Source organism: Scyliorhinus torazame, chromosome 4, assembly GCF_047496885.1.
Source record: "Scyliorhinus torazame isolate Kashiwa2021f chromosome 4, sScyTor2.1, whole genome shotgun sequence".
Lineage (NCBI taxonomy): Eukaryota > Metazoa > Chordata > Chondrichthyes > Carcharhiniformes > Scyliorhinidae > Scyliorhinus > Scyliorhinus torazame.
The window spans coordinates 134,768,123-134,783,437 of NC_092710.1; the positions used below are offsets into that span (position 1 = coordinate 134,768,123).

The following is a 15,315-nucleotide window of genomic DNA, read 5'->3' on the forward strand; positions in this document are numbered from 1 at the left end:
GATCTAACTGCAAAGGAAGCTTAGCAATTGAGTTCATGTACTTGAATGCAAAAAATGGCTACTGAATTGACACTCAATAATCTTGATATTTGTACATGGTACCAATGTGCAAAGCCAGGGCATTCTGCACTGAATGTTGGTGTAAAGTGATGTACCATCAATGACCACGAGACGAAAATGGTGAAACTATTGAGGCTTTATTGCACTAGATGTTGAGTCTCCTGCAGCTGGAACCAGAATGGAAGCAGCGCAGGAGAGCACACACTTTTATACATCACCTGCTGGGAGGAGCCAGCAGGCTGGTATTTACTGTGTTAACTGTAGTACAGTGGCAGTACCGTAATACACGTTGTGTGACCAGTAGTGTTTACCACATTCACCCTGGTTTAAAAAAAGTCCAGCGGGGGTGAAAAACAACGTTACAGATTGAGTCTCTTGGGGGCTTTGACCCTCCGCCGCGATCGCCTTGGTCCCGTTTGTGGTGTGGGCGCCGATGTGGTCACCTGTGACTCCGGGAGCGTGTTGTCCTCACCTTCTTCACCCAGTAGTGGATCCAGTGAGGGGACGGATGCTGCTGGGGTGGGGGCCGCGGTGAGGTTCGCTAGTGGGAGGGTGAACGGCGCAGGGGCGGGGGAGGCAACCGGAGGGGGAGGGGACGGTACCAGGTTGGTTGTGGGTGGGGACCCAGCGGGTGCCAGGTCCTGGAGGGAGACTGTGTCCTGTCGCCCGTCATGGTGTGCCACGTAGGCGTATTGTGGATTCACATGGAGGAGGCGGTCGTTTCCGATAAGGGGATCCGATTTATGACTCCTCGCATGCTTCCGGAGGAGGACGGGCCCAGGAACTGTCAGCCAGGTTGGGAGCGAGATGCCGGAGGTGTACTTCCTAGGTAAGGCAAACACACGTTTGTGAGGGGTCTCATAAGTATCAGTGCACAGGAGCGACTAGATAGAGTGCTGCTCATCGGGGAGGCCCTCATGCCAGCGGGAGGCAGGGAGATTCCTAGACCGAAGGGCCAGCAGGACAGCCTTCCAGGCCGTCGCGTTCTCCCTCTCTACCTGCCCGTTTCCCCGGGGGTTGTAGCTGGTCGTCCTGCTCGAGGCGATGCCCTTGCTGAACAGGAACTGACGTAGCTCATCGCTCATAAAGGAGGATCCCGATCGCTATGGATGTCGATGGGGAAACCGAACAAGGTGACGATGCTGTGTAGGGCCTTGACGACCGTGGCAGACGTCAGGTCGGGGCATGGGGTGGCAAATGGGAAACGGGAGTACTCATCAATTATATTGAGAAAGTACACGTTGTGGTCAGTGGAGGGGAGGGGCCCTTTGAAGTCCATGCTGAGGCGCTCAAAGGGCCAGGAGGCCTTCACCAGATGCACTCTGTCTGGCAGGTAGAAGTGCGGCTTGCACTCGGCGCATGTGTATTGCTGAACATGAAGGCAACCGACCATTGGTCAGTGAGGAGAGTGAATCTCCTGCCGGCCAGGTAATGCCGCCAATGTCACACAGCTTCCACAATGGCTTGGGCCTCCTTTTCGACAGAGGAGTGCTGAATTTCGGAGGCATGAAGGGTGCGGGAAAAGAAAGCCATAGGTCTGCCCGCCTGGTTGAGGGTGGCGGCCAGAGCCACGTCCGATGCATCGCTCTCCACCTAAAAGGCGAGGGTCTCGTCGACTGCGTGCATCGTGGCCTTGGCGATGTCCGCCTTGATGTGTTTGAAGTCCCGGCGGGCCTCAGCCGTCAGGGGAAAAACTGTGGACTTGATGAGTGGGCGGGCCTTGTCCGCATAATTAGGGACTGAGACCCCGTTGGTGACGCCGAAGGGAACTCGAAGGAAGTGATAGAGGCCGCCATCTGCTTCGAATGCAGTGTATTGGTGGTCCTCCGGGCAGATGGGGAGCTGGTGGTAGGCGGACTTCAAGTCAACTGTGGAGAAGATGCGATACTGCGCAATCTGATTGACCATGTCAGATATGCGGGGAAGGGGGTACGCATCGAGTTGCGTGTACCGGTTGATGGTCTGACTGTAGTAGACGACCATCCGGAGCTTCTCCCCAGTCTTAACTATCACCACTTGAGCTCTCCACGGGCTGTTACTGGCCTCAATGACCCCCTCCCGCAGAAACCTGATAAAGGTCCTGTCCTGTGTACCGTACCGTCTGCTCCTCGTGGCAACAGGTTTACAGTCCGGGGCGAGGTTTGCGAAAAGTGAGGGCGGATCGACCTTAAGGGCCGTGAGGTCACAGACGGTGAGGGGGTGCAGGGGTCCGCCGAATTTCAGAGTAAGGCTTTGGAGGTGGCACTGAAAATCAAGACCTAGTAACAGGGCAGCGCAGCGATGGGGGAGGACGTAGAGTCTGAAGTTGCTGTACTCTACGCCCTGTATGGAGAGGGTCGCGACGCAGTACCACCGGATTTGCATGGAATGGGATCCAGAGGCCAGGGAGATTTTCTGGGTGACAGGGAGTACCGGGAGGGAGCAGCGCCTTACCGTAGCAGGGTGGATGAAACTCTGTGCTCCCGGACTCGAAGAGGCAGGTCGTCTCATGCCCGTTGATCCTTACAGTCGTTGTAGCGGTTCCGAGATTGCGGGGCCGAGAATGATCGAGGGTGATGGAGGAGAGTTGCGGAAGATATTGTGAGTTGTTGGGCTGATCAGCGGTGGCGGAGGTATCGGCGGTCCGCGAATGGCCAAGCGAGCAGGGGTCCGGAGGCGCGGTCCAAGATGGCGCCGAAGATGGCGGCACCCACGGGGTGCACATGGCGGATGACATCCAAGATGGCAGCACCCACGGGCCGCACGTGGCGGGTGGCGGCAAAGATGGCCGCGCCCCTGGATCGCACCTGGGGGGTGTAGTGATGCTGGGCCTAGAAACGGCAGTGACCGATCGGGCCTGGCAAATGGAGACGAAGTGGCCCTTCTTGCCACACCCGTTGCAGGTCATGCTCCGCGCTGGGCAGTGCTGCCTGGGATGCTTGATCTAGCCATAAAAATAGCATTTGGGCCCTCCGGAGTTGGCTGGCTGCCGCGTGGCGCAGGCTTGCGGTGTACCCGGGTCGGAAGATGGTGGGGCCCACGATGCCGCCGCGGGGTCAGAGGTGTAGGACTCCAGATTGCGGGAGGCCACTTCTAGGGAGTTAGCGAGCTGCACAGTCTCTGTAAGGTCGAGCGTACATCCTTCCAATAATCACTGGCAAACGTAATTAGACTTAATGACATAGGCGTCTCTGATCAGCAGTTCTGTGTGTTGGACTGCTGACACTGCCTGGTATTTACAGTTCCTACCAAGGATCCACAGAGCATGCAAGAAATCGTCCTGAGACTCCCCGGGAGTTGCCGTCTCGTGGCCAGGAACACTTGATTTACAGTCCTGATGTACTGTCCTTTTAGTAGCGACATCGCTTCCGTATAGGTAGGCGCGTCCTGAATGAGGGGGAAAACTATTGGGCTCACCCATGAGTAGAGGATCTGCAGCTTCTGCGGGTCTGAGAGGGCTTCTGTGGATGTTCCGAGGTAGCCTTTAAAGCAGGCTAGCCAGTGCTCGAAAGAGGCTATGGCGTCAGCTGCATGAGGGTTCAGCTCCAGGCGATCAGGCTTGAATAAGACGTTCATCTCTAAAATTCTAGTGCAATAAATTGATGTACCATCAATGACCACGAGACGAAAATGGTGAAACTATTGAGGCTTTATTGCACTAGATGTTGAGTCTCCTGCAGCTAGAACCAGAATGGAAGCAGCGCAGGAGAGTATACACTTTTATACATCACCTGCTGGGAGGAGCCAGCAGGCTGGGATTTACTGTGTTAACTGTAGTACAGTGGCAGTACCTTAATACACGTAGTATGTGACCAGTGGAGTTTACCACATAAAGACATGGTAAATTGAACCTGTGGGAAGAAAGGACACCTGGAGCATGCCTACAGGAAGAAAAAGCAAGCTCTAAGTAAAAATAAGAAGCAAGAACAAACCTAGGCAGAATTTAAACAAAATAAAAGAAAGAATGTCCATACTGTACAAAAAAGTTGAAGAAATCTTTGCAACAACTGGAGGAGGAATTATCACTGAATGTACTAGCCATTTCTGGTACTACACATCGATACTGGGCCACCTGCTGCTGAATGGGTAGCCAGTAAGGATGCAAGTTGACACTGGGCCAGAAGTCTCATTGGTGCCAGAGACTTTCTGCAAGGAGAATCTTAATGATATTCCCTTAAGACTGTCAAGGATAATACTGAAGACATACATGGGAAAAGTAGTTCTACTGAAGGGCAGCATTGAAGTAGCTGTGCAATTGAACGGAGAAACAGCAGATTTGTCTCGACATGTAGTAAAGGGAAATCACCAGCATTGAGGGGTCAAACATGGCTGGAGAAGATTCGATCAAAATCTGGATGCCACTCGCCAGAAATTGGGGGACTATGGTCTCTGAGAGTCTGTAAGGGAAAGTGTGAGTTCTTTCAATCCTCCGTTGAGTATTTGGGACATGTGATTAATGCCACTGGCCTTTACAAATCTCCTTCAAAGGTTAAGGCCATGACAGAGGCACTTCTTACGTTCCTTCCTGTGATTGTTGAACTACTATGGAAGATTTGTCCCAAACTTGGTAACAACTTTAAAATCATTACATAACCTCTTGTGCCAGAATATGAAGTGGAAGTGGTCAGTTGGATAAATGCAATGACCCTTTCGTGCAAGCCAAAGAAGCGTTACTTAAATCTGAAGTTCTCACACACTTTGATCCCTTACAGTTAGATTATGATGCATCTCCTTATGGTATAAGAGCAGTGGTCTCTCACATCATGCCACTGGGTGGTGAAACACACCGAGAGGCTTCTGCTTCTCGAACCTTTAAAAAAAATAATCTTTATTGTCACAAGTAGGCTCATGTTTACACTGCAATGAGGTTACTGTAAAAAGCCCCTAGTCGCCACATTCCGGCGCCTGTTCGGGTACACCGAGGGAGAATTCAGAATGTCCAAATTATCTAACAGCACGTCTTTCGGGACTTGTGGGAGGAAACCGGAGCACCCGGAGGAAACCCACGCAGGCACAGGGAGAACATGCAGACTCCACACAGACAGTGACCCAAGCCAGGAATCGACCCTGGGACCATGACGCTTTCTCCCATCAATTCTTGTATGGGGAAAAAGTTCACATTGTCCGTCATTTTTGGACCATGCGCTGGAATTCATTCACTTGCCACAAGTAGAATGCAAAGATGGGCATTGCTTGTGTCTGCAAATACTTCTACCAGTAAGTATTGATAATCAAGTATACATGGTAATGTGGATAGACCTTCAAGAATACCATTGCCAGATAATTCAGCAGACTACTCAATGGGAATATCATCTCCTTTGAACAAGTAGACAATAAACCAGAGACTTCTGAACAAGTGAGGTAACACGCTCGGAGCAATTTGATAATCTCAGAAGTGATGGATATAATATTACGAGGGAATACTTTGAAACTAGCCCCTAACCTGAAACCCGACTACTCCAGGAGATTGGAGCTGCTAGTACAGTCAGGATGTCTTCTGTGGGGGCTCAGAGTGATTACGTCACCACCATTGAGGAAACGGGTGTTCGAGAAGCTACTGCGAAGTTGTACGCATGGAGGAAATAGCAAGCAGTTATTTCTGGTGGCCTGGACTGGACACAGAAATTGAAGAGAAAGCCAGAACATGCTCTTCCAGTGCGAGATAACAAACCTGTCACCCTTAGCACCGCCTTATCTATAGGAATGGCTTGAAGAGGCTTGGCAACATGTGCATGTAGATTTTGCAGGACCTTTTGAAGCATATACGTTATTGCTAATGGTTGATGCTTATATCAAGGGTAATATATCATAGGTCACTGTGATGAAATCTACTTCATCAGAGAAGTCTTTTGATAAGATGGGGGAAGCGTTTAGTCATTTTGGATTCCCTGAACAACTGGCAAGAGACAACGGACATCAATTTGTCTCACAACATTTCAAAAGTTCCTGACAAGAGAATGGTATTCAACATATTAAGTCCACACCATACCACACTGCTATTCATGGATTAGCAGAATGTTTCGTCCAAACTATGAAACTTACCTTGAGAGCAACCAGGGAATAAGGTTCACTTATCAAACGTTTAAAATAAATTCCTACTGGTGTATAGGAATATCGGACGATCTAGGTCCTAGACCTTTTCTGCATTATCAATGATGAAAGGAGAACTACGTTCCGCATTCAATCTGTTGAAACCTCAGAAAACTAAGGAGATCGTACAACAGCAATAGCAAGTACAAATGGAAGTGCAGGAAAGCAAGACAAAGCACAGAGTTTTCCACCAAGAATAAAGGGATTTGGCTAGGAATTATTCCACAGGGGAGGAATTGGTTCCTGCCACAATCCTTGCACAGGCTGGACCTGTCCCTTATACTGTCCCAACCAGAGATGATGTTATCTGGATGATACATGTAGACCAGTTGCTGATTGGAAGAATGGAATCTGGGCCTGGGGAAAATCCAAGTTCAACCCTACAAAGTCTTGATTTAAGCTTTCCTACAATCTTGACACAAACAGACATGATTGAGGAAAGCAATGCCTCGCTTTCTGATCAGACGCAGGGACAACCTCTCGTTCCTACTTAGGTTAAACCATACACCAATGACGTTAATATAAAGATGGAAATGGCAGACGTCACCACCAGTGTGAGGACACTGCCAAAGGTTCGTCATCAATCGTTCCGAGAACGACGACCTCAGGACCGTCTGACTTATTGATTATTGTTCATGTTGACCTTGTTTTGAACTTGGAGACGTTCAATTTAATGTGGGAGGAAACTTTATGTATTGGCATTAAATCTTATTAGCTCCAGCGAAGCGGTGTTGTATAATGTATTCACCGGCAGTAATGTTATAAGCCCTAGTGAGGCAAACAGAAAGGGAAGGGAAGAACAGCCATGTAAGAGATAACCCACTGTCAATAAAGCTCCGTTGTTTTGAACCTCCATGCTCTCTAGTGTCACACCTCAAAATGCAACAATGGTCTTCACTCTTCATAAGTTCAGAGGTTGGGCAGTTTTCAATTCCATTCACAGTTACTCAGAAAATAAAGTAGTCAATGCTCATGTGCAGCAAGACATACAAAACATTCAGATTTGTGCTAATAAGTGGCAAATAACACTGACACCACACAAATATCAGACAATGATTATCTCCAGGAAGAGACTGCCAAACTACTTCCCATGATTTTCAAATGCATTAGCATTTCTAAAACCCCACCGTCAACATTCTGGGGGTCCATAAACTTAACTAAACTAGCCACATAAATGTCATTATTATGAAAGATTGGGCAACCTGTGGAGAGTAGATTAACTCCTGTCTTGTCAAAGACTCTACTGCAAAAATGTACAAATCCTGAGTGTGATAGGATATTCTCCTCTTGCCTGAATGGTTGGAGTTGCAACAATACTAAAGAAGCTCTGCTCTTTTCCAAAAAAGCTGTTCATTTGACTGTCCCTTTGTCCACTAGCATAAACTTCCATCCCCTCCACCATTGATGTACCATGGCAGCAGTATTTAGTATCTACAGTACATTTCAAAAGCTTATTTTGCAGTACCTCCTGAACCCATGACCTTCACCATCTTGGACAACAACCGAAATACTGGCATGGGAACAAGAGAACATGAGAACCTCTATGTTCTCCAAGTCACATACCATCCCGACTTGGACATTTCTTGTCATTTCTTCCTCACCGTTGGATCCAAGTCCTGGAACATTTCCTATCTAATGACAATGTGGCAGCACCTTCACCACATGGTTTGCAGTGTTTCAAAAATAATGCTCACCACCATAACTTTCTCAAGGACAACTGGGCGTCAAATTGTAATATACTATAGATAAAAAAGACATATGCCCAAGATACACTGTTCCACTGTTGGCTTCACAAAAACAGCAATTTACTGACTACCATCACATTGACATGTGTGGAATGGCATGAAGCCGCTGTATTTACATGGTAGATAAAAATTAAACTCAAAGAAAGTTAAGTCTTCACCATTTCAGTTTAATATCTTTTTAGTGTTTGTGATAATTGTTAATTATTTCTGGAAATTATTCTCTATTACTGGAAATTAACTATTATAAGTGTTGAGACTCATGCGTTGGAGTTTTAATTAGGTTGGAGATTTGAATTTTTAAAAAACCTTTCCTTTCTGTCACTTCTCTCCAAACCCTTAACTCTTCTCTTTCTTGTCCTCTCAATGCACCTGAAAAGCGCTCGCCATGGCGCAGCGTGGCCAATAAAAGCCGAGACCCCCCGCTCCCGGGACCTACCCGGCTCGCAACGCCTCGCAAGATCTAATGCAATGTAAGTCCCACCCACACCTTTTAATAAATCTGCATATTAGAGCAAGGCAGCTCGTCTCACTCTAATATTCGGTTTCCTGACGTACCCGAGATGTTTGCATTTACTCCCTTCGCTTAGGAGACCTCGGGCGAGCACCACAAATGGGGACCAGATGGAACGGCACTCCTATGGGATCAGAGGCCCCCAAGTGCATGCACTTTGGGCATGGTGGTACCCTACTACTGATGTGCCAATCAGGCACCTTGGAAGTGCCAAGGTGCCCAGATGGCACTGCCAGCTGGCAGGGGCATTGCCAGGGTGCCAGATCAGCACTGTCAAGGTGCCAAGCTGGCATTTTTTGTATGCTGGCAATCGGGCCACGGATGCCCTGCACGGGTGTTGGGAGGAATGCGGAGAAGTGATTGCACCCATAGTGTGTTGGGTGTCGGGGGCTTTGGAGAACAGACGCTGCGGAGTTCCGGCGAGCGGTACTCCTTGGTGTAGTAAACAGGACGATGTGCGGACTCGGCTGCGCATTCCCCACTGAGGTCCCTTATTTAATGTGAGGGTGTTATACAGCCCGATGTTTCTCAGTGCTGCGAGCGCCGGGAAGCATGCGGCTAAACACACTCGCTATGGGACTTTGTTCCCATTTATTTGAATTGCGCCCAGTGTCTTTTCCTGTATCCATTTTGACACTGGATCCTCTCACTCTCTCTTCTCAGTCCTCATGTTACTAATTTCACAATCTTTCAATTGGATTGGTTAAGGATACACTATGTTGCTTGTCCTGATCATTCAGGTCCCTATTTTCCTTTGCATTTTCAGCAATGTGCCACCCAAAAACGTTTAAACATTTAACAGATGCCAATTATGTCAAAATGCAGAGTCCACAGCTGTCCAGTTGATATTTCTAACTTTTGTTGAACTGCACTAACAGCTGGTTTCTGCTGACAATAATAAGCTGAGACCTGATGCCAGCTACCCAAAAGTAATGCCCTTAGATGATAAAGAAACTGAACTCTGTCTGCTACTCTCTCAATATGTTTTAAACATCACTCACATTCTTCTATCGGTAATATAAGATCCCAAAAGGCCATCACATTTCTGTTCTTCAGGTTTTTTTTGCACTAAATATCTATGGTGATTGCACCCACTGAAGTGGTGGGATCACTCCCGGATTGCTTACTACCTCCAGGACAGTTCAGGAGGGCCCTTAAAAATCTTACATCATCACCATCTTGCCAGGGGACATTTCTGTTTTCTCAGACCCACCCACCCCATTTAGGAAATCTGACTGAAATGCAATGTATTTTGGCGTCATGTGCATCCCAGAGACAATATAAAATTCCTGTCATTTTAATAATATAAGATGATTTTGATTCATAAATTCACAGGAACATTTAGGATGCTGAGGCCATTCAAGTCTTCCTTTCCAGTGCTGTATTTAGACCATTCATGAAATTGATTTTACATGAACCCTAATTCCTTGCTCTAAGTAACTGTTCAAACGCTGTGATTATTTTAGTATCAATCACCAGCCATGGAAAGATATTCCACATTCTAACAATTTTACATGAAAAAGTTTGTAAGCTCTCCGGGATCTGCTACTTATACTGAGCTTGCAGTCTTTTGTCGCGATTTACCCGTCAACACCTCCATCAGATCCCTCTTTAGTCTCCTTAGTTCGAGAGACAACAAACTTCATTATGTAAGACTTTTCTCATAACCCTGAATATAGAATGATCAATATTATAAGTTGACCCTACAGCTGCAGGGAATTGAAGGTTCTTGCAGTAGTAAATGAGATGAAGGCTGATAAATGTATGAAACATGAAATTAAGTCCTCAACTATATTACTTGCACATGATTATATTCTACATTGCATATGGTTTTTAAAAGTATATTTTTACATTTTCAAATCTAAAAAATACCATCTGTTGAGAAAGTAGGTCTCTTCAACATCACTGATGTTTGTAATCAATGGTCAGGAAGAGTTTATCTGTTGGATACAAGCTGTCCTTCCAATCCCACCTTTCTTCTCCCACGTGGAGCTCTGACTTGCTGTTGCTTGTATCACAATCTGACCTAAAGATTGTCGAAGTTCAACCAAAGTGGGAAAGTAGCTGAAGTTGAGATTTTAACTCATGATATTCTGGTCGGCAACATCCTAGAACTACTAAAACACTCCCTCAACGTACAGTGGAAAAGCTGTGTCAATATTTGGTTAAAAATCAATTGATATAATAGCTTTAACTAAAGTTATTTACAATACACCACGCATGCAAACAAAATAATGCGTTTATTCCCTTAATTGTGCAGATGAAATGCTAAAAGGAGCAACCATCATATCATAAATATGGCCATTAGGCAAGTGAAAGGATATTAAAAATCTAATCAGTTACTGGAATAATAACAAACTTTGTTCATTGTTAAACAATGGCAGAAAATACAAATTTCCAATTAGCAGCCTTGCTGTCTCTTCTCACAGAAGGTATATTTTGGTTTAGTAGCTACAGTTTGGACCCAATTTAATTATGTGCTCTGGCATATTTATTGTTAATTGCTTTACTTGAAAGATGAAATATTAAATTAAATAGACTACCTCTGTCAGAATAAAATAAAGATCCCAACTGAGCTGTGAATACGATGCTGAGCACAGGCTATTTTACCAACACAATCCATCTTGTTAGCAAAACAAATGCTGCTAATTATAATGCGGAAAGTCATAATTTTTTATTGGTATTTTTCAAGCACTGCCTGGTCGTCAAAATTTGAAAAGAATGTATGAGATTTGAGCAAAATTTGCTGGATTTACCATGGCAACTATATTGTGGAGGGTGTGATGCAATGTGAAGAAATAGAAAAATGTAATGTAACTAGAGGACCAGTGAGGCGTAGTGAAAAAAACAACAATAATTTCTCTCATTATGTAACTCCCTCTGTGCTATTAAAAAAGCTGCGTTTTTAATAAACACAGCATTATTAAAAAATAAAGAAACACGGACCCCAATCTGCACACAAGCTAATTTTTCAATCTTGTCGTTATTTATGTTACCCCACATTACAAATTTTCTGCAGGTAATACCGACCAGATACTTGTTTATCAAGGAGAAATGTGAAGCACAAGAAAAATAGATATCTATATCGATTAGCCAAACGATTTAGTGAACTTTAATAAGAGTATGGATTCCAGAAGTTTTTTTTAAAGTTAACAGCATGACCTCATTAGAGATTGTAGGACAAGAAAGGGTCTTTCAACGTAACCTTCGCAAGATTCCACATACAATTCGCAGTATGCTGGACCTGCTTTATACTTTATTGAATCTCTTCAGGCAGTTGTTCAAGTACAAAAGACTTCTGTGAAGAGAAATTGAATAGTACCCTCCTCAAACCCAAAGGCAATTGGGTTAAACGCTGCAGTATATTGATTGAACTGTCCAGTCCTGACCAGTTGTATTCCACCGATTTTCTTGTAGGCCGAACAGAATTTGTTAAATAATTTTTCATCCCACATTTACTTATTTAACCCCAATACCTTATTACCAAAACAAAAAGTGCGTCAACCGTGTACCACCCCCACAGCATTCCCAGAGAAAAACATAACTTAATCTATTTTCTCCTTTGTAGGCATTTCCATTTAAGTGTAATTAAATCCATCTCTTTTGATCAACTCTCACACAGTATTCTGGGATAAATTACAAGTGGTTTCTTCAGCACATGGAAGAATCATTCAGAGCAAGCCTGCTGTATGTACCTTTCCAGGTTGTTAAAAGTATGAACAAAACATTTAAAATATTAATGATATAGACAGGATGTTTTGGCTGGAATTTGAGCACATTAGCAATAATAGTCACTCTGGGATTTTGTGACTGATCAATAATCTCCTTTAACAATACGTGTGACACTGAAACATTTGCGAAAGCAGCAAGCTAGTCATTCAATATGGAAACATGAAGAATTGCAAATTTTCGAAATTAGGTTACACTTCATATCTTTATTCAGAATGGAATGAGTTAAACAGAGGCCTGAAGGATTAAATAAACTCTTGGGGTTCATGCCACCATCCTATTATTTTTGAAATTTACTTGGCAGTTATCAGTTTGGAATAGCTTTTATTACGATGATGGTCTATCTTTTATGTAACCCAAATTTGTTACAAGGCGGATCTTCATTTTATTCACTATTTCTGCGGCGTTTAATATTTTGCAATGTCAATAATGGTCACAAGGAAACAGCCAGTGGAATTTAAGGTTCCACTTTCGGTGAATAATTCGGGAATCCATTTGCTTCAAACAAGATTTTAAGTGCTGCAGATATGAGAGAAAAGAGACAGGCTGCAGCATGTGCCTCTATTCAAATCTGAATGATCCCTTTCTCCATACCGTCAACTAATTTGAAATAATGTTTGAAACAAGGGCAAGCACACTGTTACTGTGACAATTACAGCTTACAATACACAAAAAGTATTCTGTACAAATGTTAATGGTTAAGTTTGTTGCTGCATACAGAAAGCTAGAAGGCGAAGCACCTGGCTTGGGATTCTTGTATTTTTTTCCCTCAGGAGAAAAAGAAATACATGTAACTATTCGAATAGCGAGCGATGAAAATAAAGATTATGGAACGTAGAAATTTATTGCAGCAGAAATTTTGAAAACCTGACCAAAATCACCATGTTCCCCTAGTCAAGCTGCAAATTATTGCTATTTACAATGGATTCAAGATCAACCAAAGCAGCTGTCTCGTGTAGCTGTGGGCACAGTAGTTACGTTTTCTTTCCCCTCCCTTCTCCCAGCAAGATCAGCACTTACTCTTCTAACCATACATCAGCGTGGCTAACTTTCAAACTATTATTTGAATCTTATCATATTGTGATGTAATGTATTATGTCATCTGTCAATATGCTCTCAATCAAGTTTTATGGGAATTTCAGAAAGAACAAATAGCTCACGAAAGCAGCACAAATTGTTGACAGTCGAGCAGACATAATGTATTTGACAATCTAGCAATTATTATCATCTACTACAAATATTACAAATAAAATGAATAGGCAACCACTCCTGAGCCACTTTAGAAAGGAAAGGATGGACGCGTGTTAATGAAAAAATTATTTCAATCTTTGGCATGCACCTTTGCACCATTTCAAAGTTCAGATCTTAAACACTGTAATCATTCGCATTCTTGGTACTGTTACCTAATCCTTGTTGCAGTGATTTATTTAAACTTAATTAATGTTTATTTTATTCTTTCATTACACCTACAGTTCCTTTTACAACTCCACAATGAATATGCAGAATTATGTTCAGTTTCTGAGAAATATCACATTGCTTGAGTATCTTCTGAACAGTAATGCCAAGTTCGACTCATTCAGAATAACAAAAATGACGAGGAATGTTTCAATTAGAAATGTCATCAAATAAAAGATCAAACACCTAATGGTGATCATGCAGTTAATAAACCCACTCGATGAAGGACTTTCTCTGCCAGAGATTCAGTCATGTCTGCCATTATCCTGTGCTTGGAGACTGAACCACAGCTGCTGATAGCAACCGTGGACCACACTGGATTATAACATATCAAAATGATGAATAAGTACAATTCTAAAGAACGATCTCTATCGGTGGCATGGCATTATTCTCCTTGAACAACATTTCAAAGCATGAAGATTAATCCAAACCTGTAACACGAGAATTTTAGTCCGCAAATGCAATCCTGTCACAATTCTTTGCAAAGGAACCTGATTGTAAAATAAATCTAGTGAACCAAGTAGGATATGAAACAGTTGCCTCAGACTTACCTTTCAAGCCTATTTAGTGTACCCCAGTAAAGTCCTAATATTTAGGCTATTCTTGCTACACACAGTAACGAGAAGCATATTCAGCAGAAAAGAACAATTTTTTTTAAAGGATCAGGCCAGTGATCAAATGGCACATTTATTCCATCCTCTTGTGCATTGTACTTTGGTCATACTGCTATTCAGGGCTGCAAAAAAACCCACTATACTGCAGCAGTGTGGTGAGCAGAGAATTGCAATGCATGTTCCATATGCAAGGTGCAAGGAAAAACCTGGAACCGAACCTCCTTCTGGTATGGATTCTGTGTGTGCAATATCTTTGTTACAGGTAACTTATCACATCAGAAGAAACAGATACTCGTGATACAATTATTAAATGTAAAATGTTAATTTAGCATCTTATTTTAATATATTCTGTGTTCCATGTTATAACTGATGTGGTAAATGTAAATTTGGAGGTGATCCTCATGAAGATTTCAACCATTTATTGTGGTGACATCATTCATTCTGCTTGCCATATATAGCAAACTTCCTCCTCAGTACCATCACCATTGACGACAAACAGCTTTATCACACTGAATGTATTCAGTGGGCAGGATGGTTGATGAGGCCTCATCAATCAGCAGTAGCTGCTGCTGATGAAAAATCATAAATCCTGCATAATCATCTAAACGCCTCTAAATCAAGAGGTTCTAAATAAAACAGGTTGGTGCTGAGGAGCGAATGGATTCCCACCAGACAGTTACGTAAAGGGTAAACAACCCCGATGGGTAATTACTGCACACTGAAATCCGATACAAAGGTAAAAATATTGACAATTGTCATACAACATGAGAATAGTACTCACCAAAAGTATCATGCAATTGATTTGAATTTGAAATGGTGCAGAACATTGCAAAACATAATCAGAAAAAAATGATTAAAAGTAAACTACTGTTTTTGAAACTTTGCAAAACAAATTTAAGTCAGATTTTAGATAAATATATAAAAACTGAAGTGTTAGATAATTGTAATGAGTTTCCAAAAGTAAACCAGTGAAATCACACCATTTGGGAAGGAGACTGTTCTGGATTGCACTTCTGGATTCATTTATATCTAAAAAGTTGCTTAACCCCTCAGAATACTTTTGGGCATTATATGAATTAATTATTCTCAATATGCCCTTATTACTGAAATGGACAGCACTCTGGCCCAGCTC

The 15,315-nt window shown here is 43.5% G+C and overlaps 1 protein-coding gene across 3 annotated transcripts in view; it reads right to left on the minus strand.

Annotated features, from left to right (window-relative positions):
- The window catches only part of dlgap2a (discs, large (Drosophila) homolog-associated protein 2a), a 1,100,531-nt gene extending 1,086,220 nt beyond the window's left edge, over window positions 1-14,311 (minus strand). For all 3 annotated transcript variants that reach the window (XM_072498636.1, XM_072498634.1, XM_072498633.1), the window contains exon 1: window positions 14,121-14,311. The gene's annotated coding sequence lies outside the window, so the exon portion shown is untranslated. The remainder of the gene's footprint in view (window positions 1-14,120) is intronic.
- Between the last annotated feature and the right edge of the window lie 1,004 nt (window positions 14,312-15,315).